This window comes from Scyliorhinus torazame, chromosome 8, assembly GCF_047496885.1.
Source record: "Scyliorhinus torazame isolate Kashiwa2021f chromosome 8, sScyTor2.1, whole genome shotgun sequence".
NCBI classification, from domain to species: domain Eukaryota; kingdom Metazoa; phylum Chordata; class Chondrichthyes; order Carcharhiniformes; family Scyliorhinidae; genus Scyliorhinus; species Scyliorhinus torazame.
The window spans coordinates 234616591-234631615 of NC_092714.1; the positions used below are offsets into that span (position 1 = coordinate 234616591).

General features: G+C 47.1%; 1 long non-coding RNA gene across 1 annotated transcript in view; it reads right to left on the reverse strand.

The window, feature by feature from the left end:
• LOC140428830 (uncharacterized) overlaps positions 1–15025 on the reverse strand; it is a 49341-nt gene that overhangs the window by 20157 nt on the left and 14159 nt on the right. Inside the window, exon 2 of the long non-coding RNA XR_011948913.1 lies at positions 6326–6443. This is a non-coding gene — a long non-coding RNA (uncharacterized lncRNA). The remainder of the gene's footprint in view (positions 1–6325; positions 6444–15025) is intronic.

Genomic DNA, 15025 nt, shown 5'->3' on the forward strand with positions numbered 1-15025 from the left:
CTCCTGTGGCTTTTCCATTCTTTTCTTTAATGGAAGCTTCAACTTCATCGACACTTAATGGGAGCTCAAGATAATCTTTGATGGGGATTTTCTCGAACACGTCTTCATCTGCGATTATATCATGGTTTAGGAGTTTTTCTAAGTGTTCTTCCCATTGAAGGATGATGTTTTCTCTGTCTCTCAAAAGGGTTCTGTGCATACTCTGCATTGGTTTGAGGTCTGGGGTGTTGGGTCCATATATTGCCTTGGTGGCACAGAGGAAACTCAGGTGTCATGCTTGTCGGCAAGGAGTTGCACCTTCTTAGCTTTTTCAGTCCACCATTGGTTTGTGATTGTCCTAGTTCTTCTTTCTACCTCTAGCTTCACTGTTTGATGAGTTCTCCTCTTTGATTTGCTGGTTATGTTGTTTTGCCAGGTGCGGAGAGTTGTCCTCTTCTTGTCGATGAAGTCTTGGATGATGTGGCTGTTCTTGTCAAAACAGTTTTGGGTGTTTCCTTGACCTCTAGCCAATGGTTTCTTCACAGCTTGAGATGATGGCTATGATGGCTGTCTTCAGCTCTTTCCAGTTTTCCTCCACTCCATTAGAATTAATGCATTGGAGGTTTTGTTGAAGACATTGTTGAAAGTTCTCTTGCATGCTTGGCTCTTCAAGCCGATCAACGTTGACCTTTTTTCTGCGCTGTTCCTTCATCCTCTGCTACTTCTGGTCAAGTTTGATGGACATAGTGGTTTGATGGATGAGCTGGTGGTTTGCACTGGTCACCACTTTGGTGATGAGGACATCCTTTTGACCTCGGGATCGGAAAATGACATCGTCGATCCTGTGCCAGGTATTTGATCGTGGATTTCTCCAGGAAGTCTTAAACTTGTCTTTTTGGGGGAATGTACGAACCCTCCTGTGTTAGTGCTGACAAGTTGGTGTTCCGTGCATTCGGTGACCAGAAGAATCCTGTTGGAGTTGCAATTCCCAACTCCTCCCTTTCCGACAGTTCCTTCCCAGAGTTGAGAGTCCTTTCTCACCCTGGCATTGACGTCCCCAAGGAGGATGATCCTATCCGCCTTAGGAATGTTGGAGAATATGGTGTCCAGGATGGAGTAGAGGCCTTTTTTGCACTCATCATCATCATCAAGGTTTGGCGCATAGGCACTCTCGACTGTTGCCTGTTGGTTGTTGGCAAGTTGCAGGTGGAGAGTCATGAGGCCTTCATTCATGCCGACAGAGAACTCCGAGAGTTGGTTGATGAGTTTGTTCTTGATGGCAAATCCAATTACATGTTGATCTTCTCCAGAAGAAGGTGCAGCCCCCACCTTCTTCCCTCAGTTGCCCTTCTTTTACTCTTGGGTCTCTTGCAGGGCAACAACATCAACGTTAAAGTGTTCCCAGGCAGCTGATTGTTCTGCATGATATCCATGAGGGTTCACACATTCCAAGTTCTGAGACCTTTTCTAGCTCTTTTCCCATGTGGGGTGAGCAGAGTGGATCCTGGACAAGACTGCTCAGTCATAAAGAAAGCTGCCAAAATGCTCTCCTCTTTCTGTCCCAAGAGTGAGATGACTGATTCAAACTCGCCTGCATGTCGGTCCGAAGCTAGGGATTTCCAGATCTCACGGTCCTGTCCCCGTCACCTCTCACCAATTGTTGCAGAGCTCATTCTGTGGGGATGGGAGGGTGTTAGTTTTTGGCGAGGTAGACGTCTTGTGCTGCACTTCTTTTAACACAGGAATTCCATCGCACATCAGTAAACACATAATACTTGACAGAACGTATGTCCAGTTCCAGTGGTAAGGGAACCTCAATGCCTGTAACCTTCATCCACCATTGCAGCCATTGATAGCGCATGAGTATCTTCTGCCTGATCCGCCGTCAAGGATGTATTTCGGATTGTGCTTTGTCTGGTTCCCGCCCTTAGACCTTATTGTCATGGGTGACCCTGTTAGGGGTTAAAACTCCCGATGGTGTCACTTTCCGGATCAACAGATCATGCAAGCCTCTCCTCCACCATGGCAACCCATGCAAAGATTTACTGGAGGCCCGGATTTAAATCTTCGTACAATCTAAGCAGATCTTTGCATCAATGAGAACTTTCTGCCAAAGGTGAAGTCTGCATTAAAGAATATTAATGGCCAAGAACAAGAGCCTGGGCAAGCTCACTTTGGGTACACTACTACTGTCCAGCATCCACAGAAGCAATGCCAGGAAAGTTAGGTCCAATGTATTTTTCACCATCGACTTAGCCAAAGATTTTGAGCATGATCCAACGTGTAATAAATTGTACGTGGTAAACACATGACTAGCTCCCTTGGCCTGACAGCTGGTTTGTGATGCAGAGCAAGGCCAGCATCACGGGTTCAATTCCTGTACCAGCTCAGGTAATTCATGAAGGCGTGCCTTCTCAAACTTGCCCCTCGCCTGAGGTGCGGTGATCCTCATGTTAAATCATCACCAAAGGGGCAAGCAGCATTTGGTTATCTGGGACTATGGCAACCTTACTTTACTATAGGACAGCACGGTAGCACAAGTGGATAGCACTGTGGCTTCACAGCGGCAGGGTCCCTGGTTCGATTCCCCGCTGGGTCACTGTCTGTGGAGAGTCTGCACGTTCTCCCCGTGTGTGTGTGAGTTTTCTCCGGGTGCTCCGGTTTCCTCCCACAGTCCAAAGACGTGCAAGTTCGGTGGATTGGCCATGATAAATTGCCCTTAGTGACCAAAAAGGTTAGGAGGGGTTATTGGGTTCCGGGGATAGGGTGGAAGTGAGGGCTTAAGTGGGTCGGTGCAGACTCGATAGGTCAAATGGCCTCCTTCTGCACTGTATGTTCTATGTTCTATAATCTATACCTGGGTCATTTAGACCTGCTCTTCCTGAAACCTGATTATTTTTGCTTTGTCTCCCCAAGAAAAATTAAAGGTTTTCTGGCAAAGAGATGAATGCAGAATAGAAATTATAGACACGGCTAAGATATAATTAATTTAGTTGGATGTTCATTTCATATCTATCTTTTATAATAAAGAGAAATTAAATATTTGGAGACGAAAAAAATCATGCTTTTTTATTACCTGTATGAAAAATACTTTTCACTGTACCTCGGTACACGTGACAATAAACAACGGCTTCACAGCGCCACGGTTCCAGGGTCGATTCCTGCTTGGGTCACTGTCTGTGCGGAGTCTGCACTTTCTCCCCGGGTCTGCGTGGGTTTCCTCCGGGTGCTCCGGTTTCCTCCCAAAGTCCAAAGATGTGCAGGTTAGGTGGCTTGGCCATGATAAATTGCCCTTAGGTTAGATGGGGTTGCTGGGTTACGGGGATAGGGTGGAGGTGTGGGCTTAAGTAGGGTGCTCTTTCTAAGAGCCAGTGCCGACGCGATGGGCTGAATGGCCTCCTTCTGCACTGTAAATTCTATGATTCTAAATCCAATCCAATCCAAAGAGCAGGTGCCAATGATTTATTCTGGACTCTTAACTGTTGGATGCATTTCATCGACTGGGACCAGGATCTTATTGCTCTCTCGTGAATTTCCTGCTCCTCCTGTCATAACTGATTGATACAGTCATAATTGCTCACGGTAATAGCTTCTTTTCATCCTTAATTGCTTCTTTGAGTTGTGTATGTCAAGCATGAAGATAATGTTACTGCTAAACAATTTCCCTTTATAACAAATGCACTCTCATTCCAGGCAATGTGCAGTTGCCAAATACGCTCAAGGTCTGTAACACCTGGGTTTAACTAATTGAATTTCAAATGGCAGAATGTGCCACCATAACACCTTCTGTTGGCTTAATTAAGTTATCATTAAGTTTAATTAAGTTGGCGAGAGACTGCAAAGAACATTGCTCTTTGTTTTGACTAGGTGGTGATTTGCACACCATACTTTATTTTCCAAACACTTTAATTACTGGTATTAAGTGTGCATGTCAGGATTAATCCTACCAATCAATGGACAGAATATCATTGCTACTGCTTACATAGGATATCAGTAATTCACATATGGACAGATTTTCAGCTGTATCAGACCCTTAGCATATTTCATAGTTTCATAGAATGGTTCAATACAAGAGTCCATTTGGCCCGTAGTACTGGTGTCAGCTCTTTGAAAGAGCTATTGAATTAGTCACATTCTGTATAACCACATATATGTTCTCCTTCAAATATTTATTCATTTCCCTTATGAACATCATTATTGAACCTGTTTACACAGACCTTTCTGGAAGGGCATTCTAGATCACACTTACCTTCTGTGTTAAAAATAATTCTCAACTCATCCCTGGTTCTTCTGCCAAGGCCAATGTTCACAGAAGAATCAGAGAAACCCTACAGTGCAGAATGAGGCCATTTGGCCCATCGAGTCTACACCGATCCTCTAAAAGAGCCCTCGACCGAGGCCCAATCCCCCACCTGCTCCCCGTAACCCCACCCAAGGACAATTTAGCAAAGACAATCCACCTAACTTGCAAATCTTTGGATTTTGTTGTAACTGCCCAGTTGTCTTTGTCCTCCTTGTTTAAAGGTGCTCAGGTTTCTGTAACTTGCTACTTTCATCTTTCATCAATTGCTTTAGTTAAAGTCTTGCCCCTGAGCTCTCCTGCCTGCCTCAGCAGTACCCATACCCCTCCCAATGTCACTGCTGAGGCTTCAATGCTGCCAAGCCTCTGATCGGGCCTGTGGCATCAGGAGGTTAGCTGCCACGCTTAATTCAATGGCAGGCCCGCAGGCAGCCAAGTAGGAGGCCACCTGTGGTAAAATTGCAGAGGCTGTGTCATTGCTGCCGAGTGTGAGCGACAGAGGTACTTTTCATCCGGACATCAGCGTCCTGCCACCTGAGGTAAAGTTAAGGACAAAGATTTATTTTTATTTATTCTTCAGTCAGCGGTGAACGCTGGGAGAACTGCTGCCCTGGGGCAAAGCCCACCCCTCTGCGGCCAGCCTAGACCAGCCCACCCCTCACACTCTTCTGACAGAGCACCAAGGCAGGTTGTAACATTGTCAGAGGTGTTTAATGTGAAAACATATATACAGATTCGTGGCCTAGCCCCTATCACTGAATTGTGCCCTGCACCAGTGCAAGCTTAACTGGTGTCAAATTTTCTGGGGATTCCAGCGGAGCTAACCCTGGAGGCACGCCCGCCACACTGCGCTGCCAATTCTGGAGCCCGTCTTGACTAGGGTCTGCAGCTCATGGCCATGGAGCATAGGGAGTGGACCACCTCCGTCCGTGACTGTGGCACTTCACGCTTTGACTGTGTAACCACCTTCTAGATCTGTGATACATCAGCCAGTGACTTCACCATCTCCCTCTGGGACTGGGTCACCTCCTTCTGGGTCTGTGCCATGTAGGCCAGCACCTGGGTAATGCCACCAACGCTCTTAGCCATGGCCCACTGTGGCTGGGCCACACTCAGAAGTGCCACTGAAATGTCCAGGTGGCTCGGGACGTGGTTGCCTGTCAGAGGAAATCCCTGTCCTGGGCCTCGGCCACCCCATGCACAGATTGCCCCAGGCCTTGGACATTTTGACCCATGGCCGAAAACCTTGTCCCCAAGGCCTCCACTGAGGACACCACCCATGCAGTGTTGGCCTGGGTGGCACGCATTGTCGGCACCACCTCCTGCTCCTGCATGAGGTTGGACTCCTCCAACTGCACATGCAAATGCTGCATGTTCGCCGACAACCCCTCATGCAGTCCCTGGCTCTGTGACTGCATCTCTACAATCAATGGGGCCGTCTGTTCCAGTAACCCGAAACATGTCTGGGTGACAGCTAGTCCCTGGGGTCTACCCATCCTTCGACCGTCCGCCCCCTTGTGAGTTCCTACCCCCACCTGCTGTACGGGAGCATTAATGTGGTGCGCACTAGAGAGTGTCCCAGGAGCCTCTTCACTAATGTGCCCAACCGAGGTGATTGTCTTTGGGATGGTGAAGGATGTTGGAGACAGCTGTGACGGGAATTCTGTGTGATCCCCGGACTCGAGCGCCGGGGTGACCTGCGATTCAGATCGATGGCTCCCATCAGTGTCGGTGTTGTCTTTGTCACTGGTCAGCACCTGGGGTTCTGCCTGTGGCTGTGGCTTTGGCTGGGGTCGGGGATGGGGGACACCTCATCACCAGCTGCTCCTGCAAGACACCAGACAAGATGCATGATTGCATTGTGAGCCGGGGGGGAGGGGAGGGTGGGGTTCAATCGGGTATGGTAGTGGGTGTGGGGGTGGTTGTGGGGATGCTGGTGGGTGGGGGTGGTGTGGGGGTGTGGATTAACACAAGTGCCATTGGGAACCCCAAATCAGCAGGGACTCACTTCCTCACCTGATGCCGACCTCCATCCCGGCGACCCACCTTTTGTAGGGCCCGCCAACCACGTAAAGTGCCCTCAGCTCTGCTACAGTGAGGGGCTCAGGTCCGGCGGTCCTCCTCCAGTCTTCTTCTGCTCCCAGCTGTTTTGCGCGGCCTTCTCCTGGGGTTGGAGGTGGGGAGGTAAAATACAAAATGCACAATGTTAGACAGTCTGACACATGCAGCACAGGGGGTGGGTAGCTGGTGACTTCAGTGGCCAGGGCACAAGGCCTTGGCAGAAAGTATGGGTGCCGGCATGTGGTGCAAGGTGGGGGTTCGGCTGCCCTCCTGGTAGCCGAGGTGGGGTTACAGGTGTGTGGCACGGGGTTTGGTGTTCGGGACACAGTACTGCCTACTCACCCTGGCTGCCCTGAGGAGGTATTGCAGCTTTTTCCTGCACTGCAGGCCGGTCTGGATGGTGTTGCCAATGGTGCTGACCACCTCTGCCACCTGCGTCCAGCCCGACAAATGGCGGCAGGTGGCATGCTCCTTCCCGCCCCGGGGTACAGGGTAACCCTCCTCTCCCTCCACAGCATCTAACAGGGTCTCCAGGTCCGTGTTGGTGAACCTTTGAGGCCTCCCATCAGAATCAATTGTGTTCCATGTGGCGCCAGTGCTAGACCCTTAATGGTTGTTGAATCAGTCCAGATGCGGTGCTAGTTTTGTTGGAGAACTCCACGAATCCTGCCCCGGCGTTAACACTCTCAGGAACGTTGAATCCGGCTGCACAACTATCTATTTGTGCTAGGTATGACTCCAACCAGTAGACACCCCCATTTCCATTGACTCCAATTTTGCTGCGTCCCCTTGATGCACTACTCGATCAAATGCTGACTTCGCCAGTCACTCTCACGTCATCCCTTCAACTCAGCTCTTTTGTCCATGTTTGGACAAAGGCTGTAATGAGGTCATGAGCTGAGTGGAACCCAAACTAATCATCAGTGAGCAGATTATTGGTGAGAAAGTGCCACTTGATAGCACTGCTAACGATGCATCCCATCACTTTGTTGATGATCAAGAGTCGACGAATGGGATGGTAATTGGCTGGGTTCGATTTGTACTGTTTTTTTGTGCACAGAACATGCCTGGGACATTTTCCACATTTCCGGTGTTAACTGGTCTACCTTACTTCTGGGATGTGGAGATACCGGCATTGGACTGGGGTGAGAACAGTAAGAAGTCTTACAATGCCAGGTTAAAGTCCAACAGGTTTGTTTCGATGTCACTAGCTTTCGGAGCGCTGCTCCTTCCTCAGGTGAATGAAGAGGTATGTTCCAGAAACATATATATAGACAAATTCAAAGATGCCAGACAATACTTGGAATACGAGCATTAGCAGGTGATTAAATCTTTACAGATCCAGAGATGGGGTAACCCCAGGTTAAAGAGGTGTGAATTGTATCAGGCCAGGACAGTTGGTAGGATTTCGCAGGCCAGATGGTGGGGGATGAATGTAATGTGACATGAATCCCAGGTCCCGGTTGAGGCCGCACTCATGTGTGCGGAACTTGGCTATAAGTTTCTGCTCGACGATTCTGCGTTGTTGCGCGTCCTGAAGGCCGCCTTGGAGAACGCTTACCCGGAGATCAGAGGCTGAATGCCCTTGACTGCTGAAGTGTTCCCCGACTGGAAGGGAACATTCCTGCCTGGTGATTGTCACGCGATGTTCTTTCATTCGTTGTCGCAGCGTCTGCATGGTCTCGCCAATGTACCACGCTTCGGGACATCCTTTCCTGCAGCGTATGAGGTAGACAACGTTGGCCGAGTCGCACGAGTATGTACCGCGTACCTGGTGGGTGATGTTCTCACGTGTAATGGTGGTATCCATGTCGATGATCTGGCACGTCTTGCAGAGATTGCCATGGCAGGGTTGTATGGTGTCGTGGTCACTGTTCTGAAGGCTGGGTAGTTTGCTGCCAACAATGGTTTGTTTGAGGTTGCGCGGTTGTTTGAAGGCAAGTAGTGGGGGTGTGGGGATGACCTTGGCAAGATATTCATCTTCATCGATGACGTGTTGAAGGCTGTGAAGAAGAAGACTTCTGGGAGTCCTGGCAATTATACCTTTTTGAAAGAATTCATGTCGCCTTTGGTTCTTTTGCCAGTGTCCTCTGGTTGCTGACCCTACCATTGGAAACACTTGCTCCTTATTTACTCTATCAAAACTGTTCATGATTAATTCAGCCAAATCAAACCCTGCATTGCAGATGTTGGACAAATCTGAGGAAGAATATAAGAACATAAGAACTAGGAGCAGGAGTAGGCCATCTGGCCCCGCGAGCCTGCTCCGCCATTCAATGAGATCATGGCTGATCTTTTGTGGACTCAGCTCCACTTTCCGGCCCGAACACCATAACCCTTAATTCCTTTATTCTTCAAAAATCTATCTGTCTTTATCTTAAAAACATTTAATGAAGGAGCCTCTACGGCTTCACTGGGCAAGGAATTCCATAGATTCACAACCCTTTGGGTGAAGATGTTCCTCCTAAACTCAGTCCTAAATCTACTTTCCCTTATTTTGAGGCTATGCCCCCTGGTTCTGCTTTCACCCACCAGTGGAAACAACCTGCCCGCATCTATCCTATCTATTCCCTTCATAATTTTATATGTTTCTATAAGATCCCCACTCATCCTTCTAAATTCCAACGAGTACAGTCCCAGTCTACTCAACCTCTCCTCGTAATTCAGCCCCTTCAACTCTGGGATTAATCTAGTGAATCGCCTCTGCACACCCTCCAGTGCCAGTACGTCCTTTCTCAAGTAAGGAGACCAAAACTGAACACAATACTCCAGGTGTGGCCTCAGTAACACCTTATACAATTGCAGCATAACCTCCCTAGTCTTAAACTCCATCCCTCGAGCAATGAAGGACAAAATTCCATTTGCCTTCTTAATCACCTGTTGCACCTGTAAACCAACTTTTTGCGACTCATGCACTAGCACACCCAGGTCTCTCTGCACAACAGCATGTTTAAATATTTTATCATTTAAATAATAATCCCTTTTGTTGTTATTCCGACCAAAATGATAACCTCACATTTGTCAACATTGCCAGACTCTAGCCAATTCATTTAACATATCCCAATCCCTCTGCAGACTTCCAGTATCCTCTGCACTTTTTGCTTTACCACTCATCTTAGTGTTGTCTGCAAACTTGGACACATTGCCCTTGGTCCCCAACTCCAAATCATCTATGTCAATTGTGGGCCCAACACTGATCCCTGAGGGACACCACTAGCTACTGATTGCCAACCAGAGAAACACCCATTAATCCCCACTCTTTGCTTTCCATTAATTAACCAATCCTCAATCCATGCTACTACTTTACCCTTAATGCCATGCACCTTTATCTTATGCAGCAACCTTTTGTGTGGCACCTTGTCAAAGGCTTTCTGGAAATCCAGATTTACCACATCCATTGGCTCCCTGTTATCTACCGCACTGCTAATGTCCTCAAAAAATTCCACTAGATTAGTTAGGCACGACCTGCCTTTATGAATCCATGCTGCATCTGCCCAATGGGACAATTTCCATCCAGATGCCTCGCTATTTCTTCCTTGAGGATAGATTCCAGCATCTTCCCTACTATCGAAGTTAAGCTCACTGGCCTATAATTACCTGCTTACTGCCTACCCTCTTTTTTAAACAGTGGTGTCACGTTTACTAATTTCCAATCCGCCGGGACCACCCCAGAGTCTAGTGAATTTTGGTAAATTATCACGAGTGCATTTGTAATTTCCCTAGCCATCTCTTTTAGCACTCTGGGATTCTTTCCATCAGGGCCAGGAGACTTGTCTACCTTTAGCTCCATTAGCTTGCCCATCAATACCTCCTCAGTGATAACAATCCTCTCAAGGTCCTCACCTGTCATAGCCTCATTTCTATCAGTCACTGGCATGTTATTTGTGTCTTCCACTATGAAGACCGACCCAAAAAAACCTGTTCAGTTCCTCAGCCATTTCCTCACCTCCCATTATTAAAGCTCCCTTTTCATCCTCTAAAGGACCAATATTTACCTTAGCCACTCTTTTTTGTTTTATATATTTGTAGAAATTTTACTATCTGTTTTTATATTCTGAGCAAGTTTACTCTCATAATCTATCTTACTCTTCTTTATAGCTTTTTTAGTAGCTTTCTGTTGCCCCCTAAAGATTTCCCAGTCCTCTAGTCTCCACTTTGTATGCTTTTTCCTTCAATTTGATATTCTCCCTTATTTCCTTAGATATCCACGGTCGATTTTCCCTCTTTCTACCGTCCTTCCTTTTTGTTGGTATAAACCTTTGCTGAGCACTGTGAAAAATTGCTTGGAAGGTTCTCCACTGATCCTCAGCTGTTTCACCATAAAGTCTTTGCTCCCAGTCTACCTTAGCTAGTTCTTCTCTCATCCCATTGTAATCTCCTTTGTTTAAGCACAAAACACCAGTGTTTGATTTTATCTTCTCACCCTCCATCTGTATTTTAAATTCCACCGTATCGTGACCGCTCCTTCCGAGAGGATCCCTAACTATGAGATCATGAATCAATCCTGTCTCATTACACAGGACCAGATCTAGGACCGCTTGTTCCCTCGTAGGTTCCATTACATACTGTTCAAGGGAACTATCGCGGATACATTCTATAAACTCCTCCTCAAGGCTGCCTTGACCGACCTGGTTAAACCAAATCGACATGTAGATTAAAATCCCCCATGATAACTGCTGTACCATTTCTACATGCATCCGTTATTTCTTTGTTTATTGCCTGCCCCACCATAATGTCACTATTTGGTGGCCTATAGACTTCTCCTATCAGTGACTTTTTCACCTTACTATTCCTGATTTTCACCCAAATGGATTCAACCTTATCCTCCATAGCACCGATGTCATCCCTTACTATTGCCCCGATGTCATCCTTAAATAACAGAGCTACACCACATCCCTTACCATCCACTCTGTCCTTCCGAATAGTTTGATACCCTTGGATATTTAACTCCCAGTCGTGACCATCCTTTAACCATGTTTCAGAAATAGCCACTAAATCATTGTCATTCACGATGATTTCCTCCATCAACTCATTTACCTTATTCCGAATACTACGAGCATTCAGGAAAAGTACACTTATGTTGGCTTTTTTACCTCTGTTTTGAATCTTAACACCTCGATCAATAACCTCTCCTAAGTTATATTTCCTCTTAACTTTTCTCCTAATTTTCTTTGTCGTTGAACCCATACCTTCATGTAACAACCTGCCGCGTCGCTTACCATTAATGTTTTTACTTCCCGTTTTATTCCTTTTAGTATTACTGGGCCTATTCACTGAGCTCCCCTCAGTCACTGTACCTTGTACTGTCGCCCTTTTTGATTTTTGACGATGGCGTCTCTGCCTTACACTTTCCCCCTTACTGCCTTTTGTTGCTGTCCCTGTTTTACTACCTTCCAACTTCCTGCATCGGTTCCCATCCCCCTGCCACATTAGTTTAAACCCTCCCCAACAGCTCTAGCAAACACCCCCCCAGGACATCGGTTCCAGTCCTGCCCAGGTGCAGACCGTCCGGTTTGTACTGGTCCCACCTCCCCCAGAACCGGTTCCAATGCGCCAGGAATTTGAATCCCTCCCTCTTGCACCATCTCTCAAGCCACACATTCATCCTATCTATCCTGACATTCCTACTCTGACTAGCTCGTGGCACTGATAGCAATCCTGAGATTACTACCTTTGAGGTCCCACATTTTAGTTTAACTCCTAACTCCCTGAATTCAGCTTGTAGGACCTTATCCCGATTTTTACCTATATCGTTGGTGCCGATGTGCACCATGACAGCGGGCTGTTCACCCTCCCCCCCCCCCCCCCCCCAGAATGTCCTGCAGCCGTTCCAGACATCCTTGACCCTTGCACCAGGGAGGCAACATACCATATGGAGTCTCCATTGCATCCGCAGAACCGCTTGTCTATTCCCCTTATGATTGAGTCCCCTATCACTATAGCCCTGCCATTCTTCTTCCTGCCCTGCTGTGTAGCAGAGTCAGCCACGGTGCCATGAGCCTGGCTACTACTGCCTTCCCCTGGTGAGCCATCTCCCTCAACAGTATTCAAAGCAGTATATCTGTTTTGCAGGGAGATGACCGCAGGGGACACCTGCACTGCCTTCCTACTCTTGCTCTGTCTTTTGGTCACCCATTTTCTATCTCCCTCAGTAACGTTCACCTGTGGTGTGACCAACTCGCTAAACGTGCTATCCACGACATCCTCAGCATCGCGGATGCTCCAAAGTGAGTCCATCCGCAGCTCCAGAGCCATCAAGCGGTCTAACAGGAGCTGCAACTGGACACACTTCTTGAACGTGAAGGAGCCAGGGACAGTGGATGTGTCCCTGAGCTCCCACATCTCACACGAGGAGCATGACACGGATCTGGGATCTCCTGCCATGTCTTAAACCTTAGGTAAACTTATACAACTACAATTCCAAAAAAACGAAAGAAAAAATAAATAAATTAGACAATGAAAAGAAAAACTACCACTTACCAGGAATATAAAGCACCTCCTCCCCCCAAGCTTCGAATTCCCACCTAGATTCAAATTCCCAAACTCACTCTTTACTGCCTCACTCTGGCTGCGTCTTCTCTGGCTCACTGGGAGAACTCACTGGGAGTGAGTTACAAGTTGCTCTTTTCAAATTGGCCTGAGTTGACTCCCCTCCCTCACCCGCTTTTAGATCAAAGTAGATTAAAGTAACTGACACTTAACTGCCAACCAGTTATGTGAGTGGGTGGGGCAGCCCTTGTTAATCTACACTGCACAATTCTAGATTAATTTAAATTAACTTAAAGCTTCAAATTCCCAAACTCACTCTTAGTTGTGCCTCACTCTGGCTGTGTCTTCTCTGGCTCACTGGGAGAAGGGTTTACACCTGTAAATTTTATTTTTATTTTTTTGTTGTTTTCTTTGCAGACGTTAAAGGTTGTATTTATTGTTTTCATTTGGATTGGATGGGGTCAGTTCATAGGTTCATAAATTCATTGAAACCCTACCGTGCAGAAAGAGGCCAGTTAGTCCATCAAAGAGCACCTTACCTCGGCCCAAGCCCCATACCCGTAATCCTGTAACTCCGCCGAACCGTGGAACACTAAGGGGCAATTTAGCATGGCTAATCCACCTAATCTGCACATCGTTGGACAGTGGTCCAGTGCCACTATCAAGACAGATGTGTTCACAGTGAGGTGCGCGCCCCATTTGTTTTCCTACAAGTATGGCTCCCTGGGAGCAGCAGCCCAATACTTAAAGGTTAGAATAACATTTGGGCTTCTTACAGACTTTTACCATTTCGAATTTACAGTTTTTAAATTCTTAGTTAAATGCTGGTGGAAGTGCCCAATTATCTCAGCAATGGTAGGCTTTTTTTTTTAGTTTCATCTTTTGCACTTTTATTCCCAATTCCCTCTGCAGGTGGATTTTTTTTCTAGCATATCAGTTAGAAGGTTTAGTTGACATTTTGTTGAATCAATGGAAAGCTGCAAAGTAATCACAAGGTCCGGAGACAAATCAATTACTCTCTGTCTTTGTATCCTTAGATCAGAGGTTTGCAATTTTTCCTGGCCATCTGAATGTCAGATAGGTTCAGAGCTTCCAAAGCAAAGAGCATTTACGTTAGCACAAGAAATAAAATGCCAGCAGATCTAAAGTGAAATCAGAAAATTCTGGACACATTTGGGAATTCAGGAACAGCGAAGTGGAAGTGACAAATCAACGTCTCAGGCAAAACCCTTTATCGGAACAAAAAGAACACATAACGGAGCTGAGGAAAACAAAAAGAAAATACAAACACATAAAAATAACAATGAGATATAAAGTTTTTAGGTTGAGAACAGGGGATGGTTAATTAATAAAAGTGAGACAGCAAAAGAACCATGATTAGAAAAGTCAGAGATATAGGGCGGAATTTTTCCAGTCCTGCGAGCAATGAGAATTGTGGCAGGTAGGGACACTTAATTAGGCGGGAGGCATAAAATTTGTTTCCCAACAGCGGGGAAGCTCCAAATTAAGTTCCGGCCAGCCAGCTATTAGAACGGTCAGTTTTACAACTGTATGCAAGAGCCATGCACCTGCCACACTTCACTTCTTCCACAACTGAGGTCAGTAGATGCTGTGCTCGCCTTCTTCTGGACCACGCATAACTTCACTTATGTTCATAGAATCATAGAATTTACAGTGCAGAAGGAGGCCATTCGGCCCACCGGGTCTGCTCCGGGCCTTGCAAAGAGCACCCTACTTAAGCCCACGCCTCTACCCTATACCCGTAACCCAATAACCCCACCTACCCCTTAGGGCACTAAGAGGCAATTGATCATGGCCAGTCCACCTAACCTGCACACCTTTGGACTGTGGGAGGAAACCAGAGCACCCGGAGGAAACCCATGCAGACACGGGGAGAAAGTGCAAACTCCACACAGACAGTCACCCGAGACCGGAATTGAAGCCGGGTCCCTGGAGCTGTGAGGCAGCAGTGCTAACCACTGTGCCGCTGAGTGCTGTTGGCAAAACCTATGCCAAGGTTGCACAGGAGAGGCAGGCTAAGCAAGGAACGGGAGAGGGAAGAGAATCCAGGGGAGGGAGAGTGAAAGAGGCTTTTGAAGGACGTGGTCAGTGGTGTCGAATGTTGGTGTCTGGGGTTTGAGCTCAAGGTATTGGTAGTAGGAGGGAACAGCCACAGTCAGATAGGTGAGTGAGATT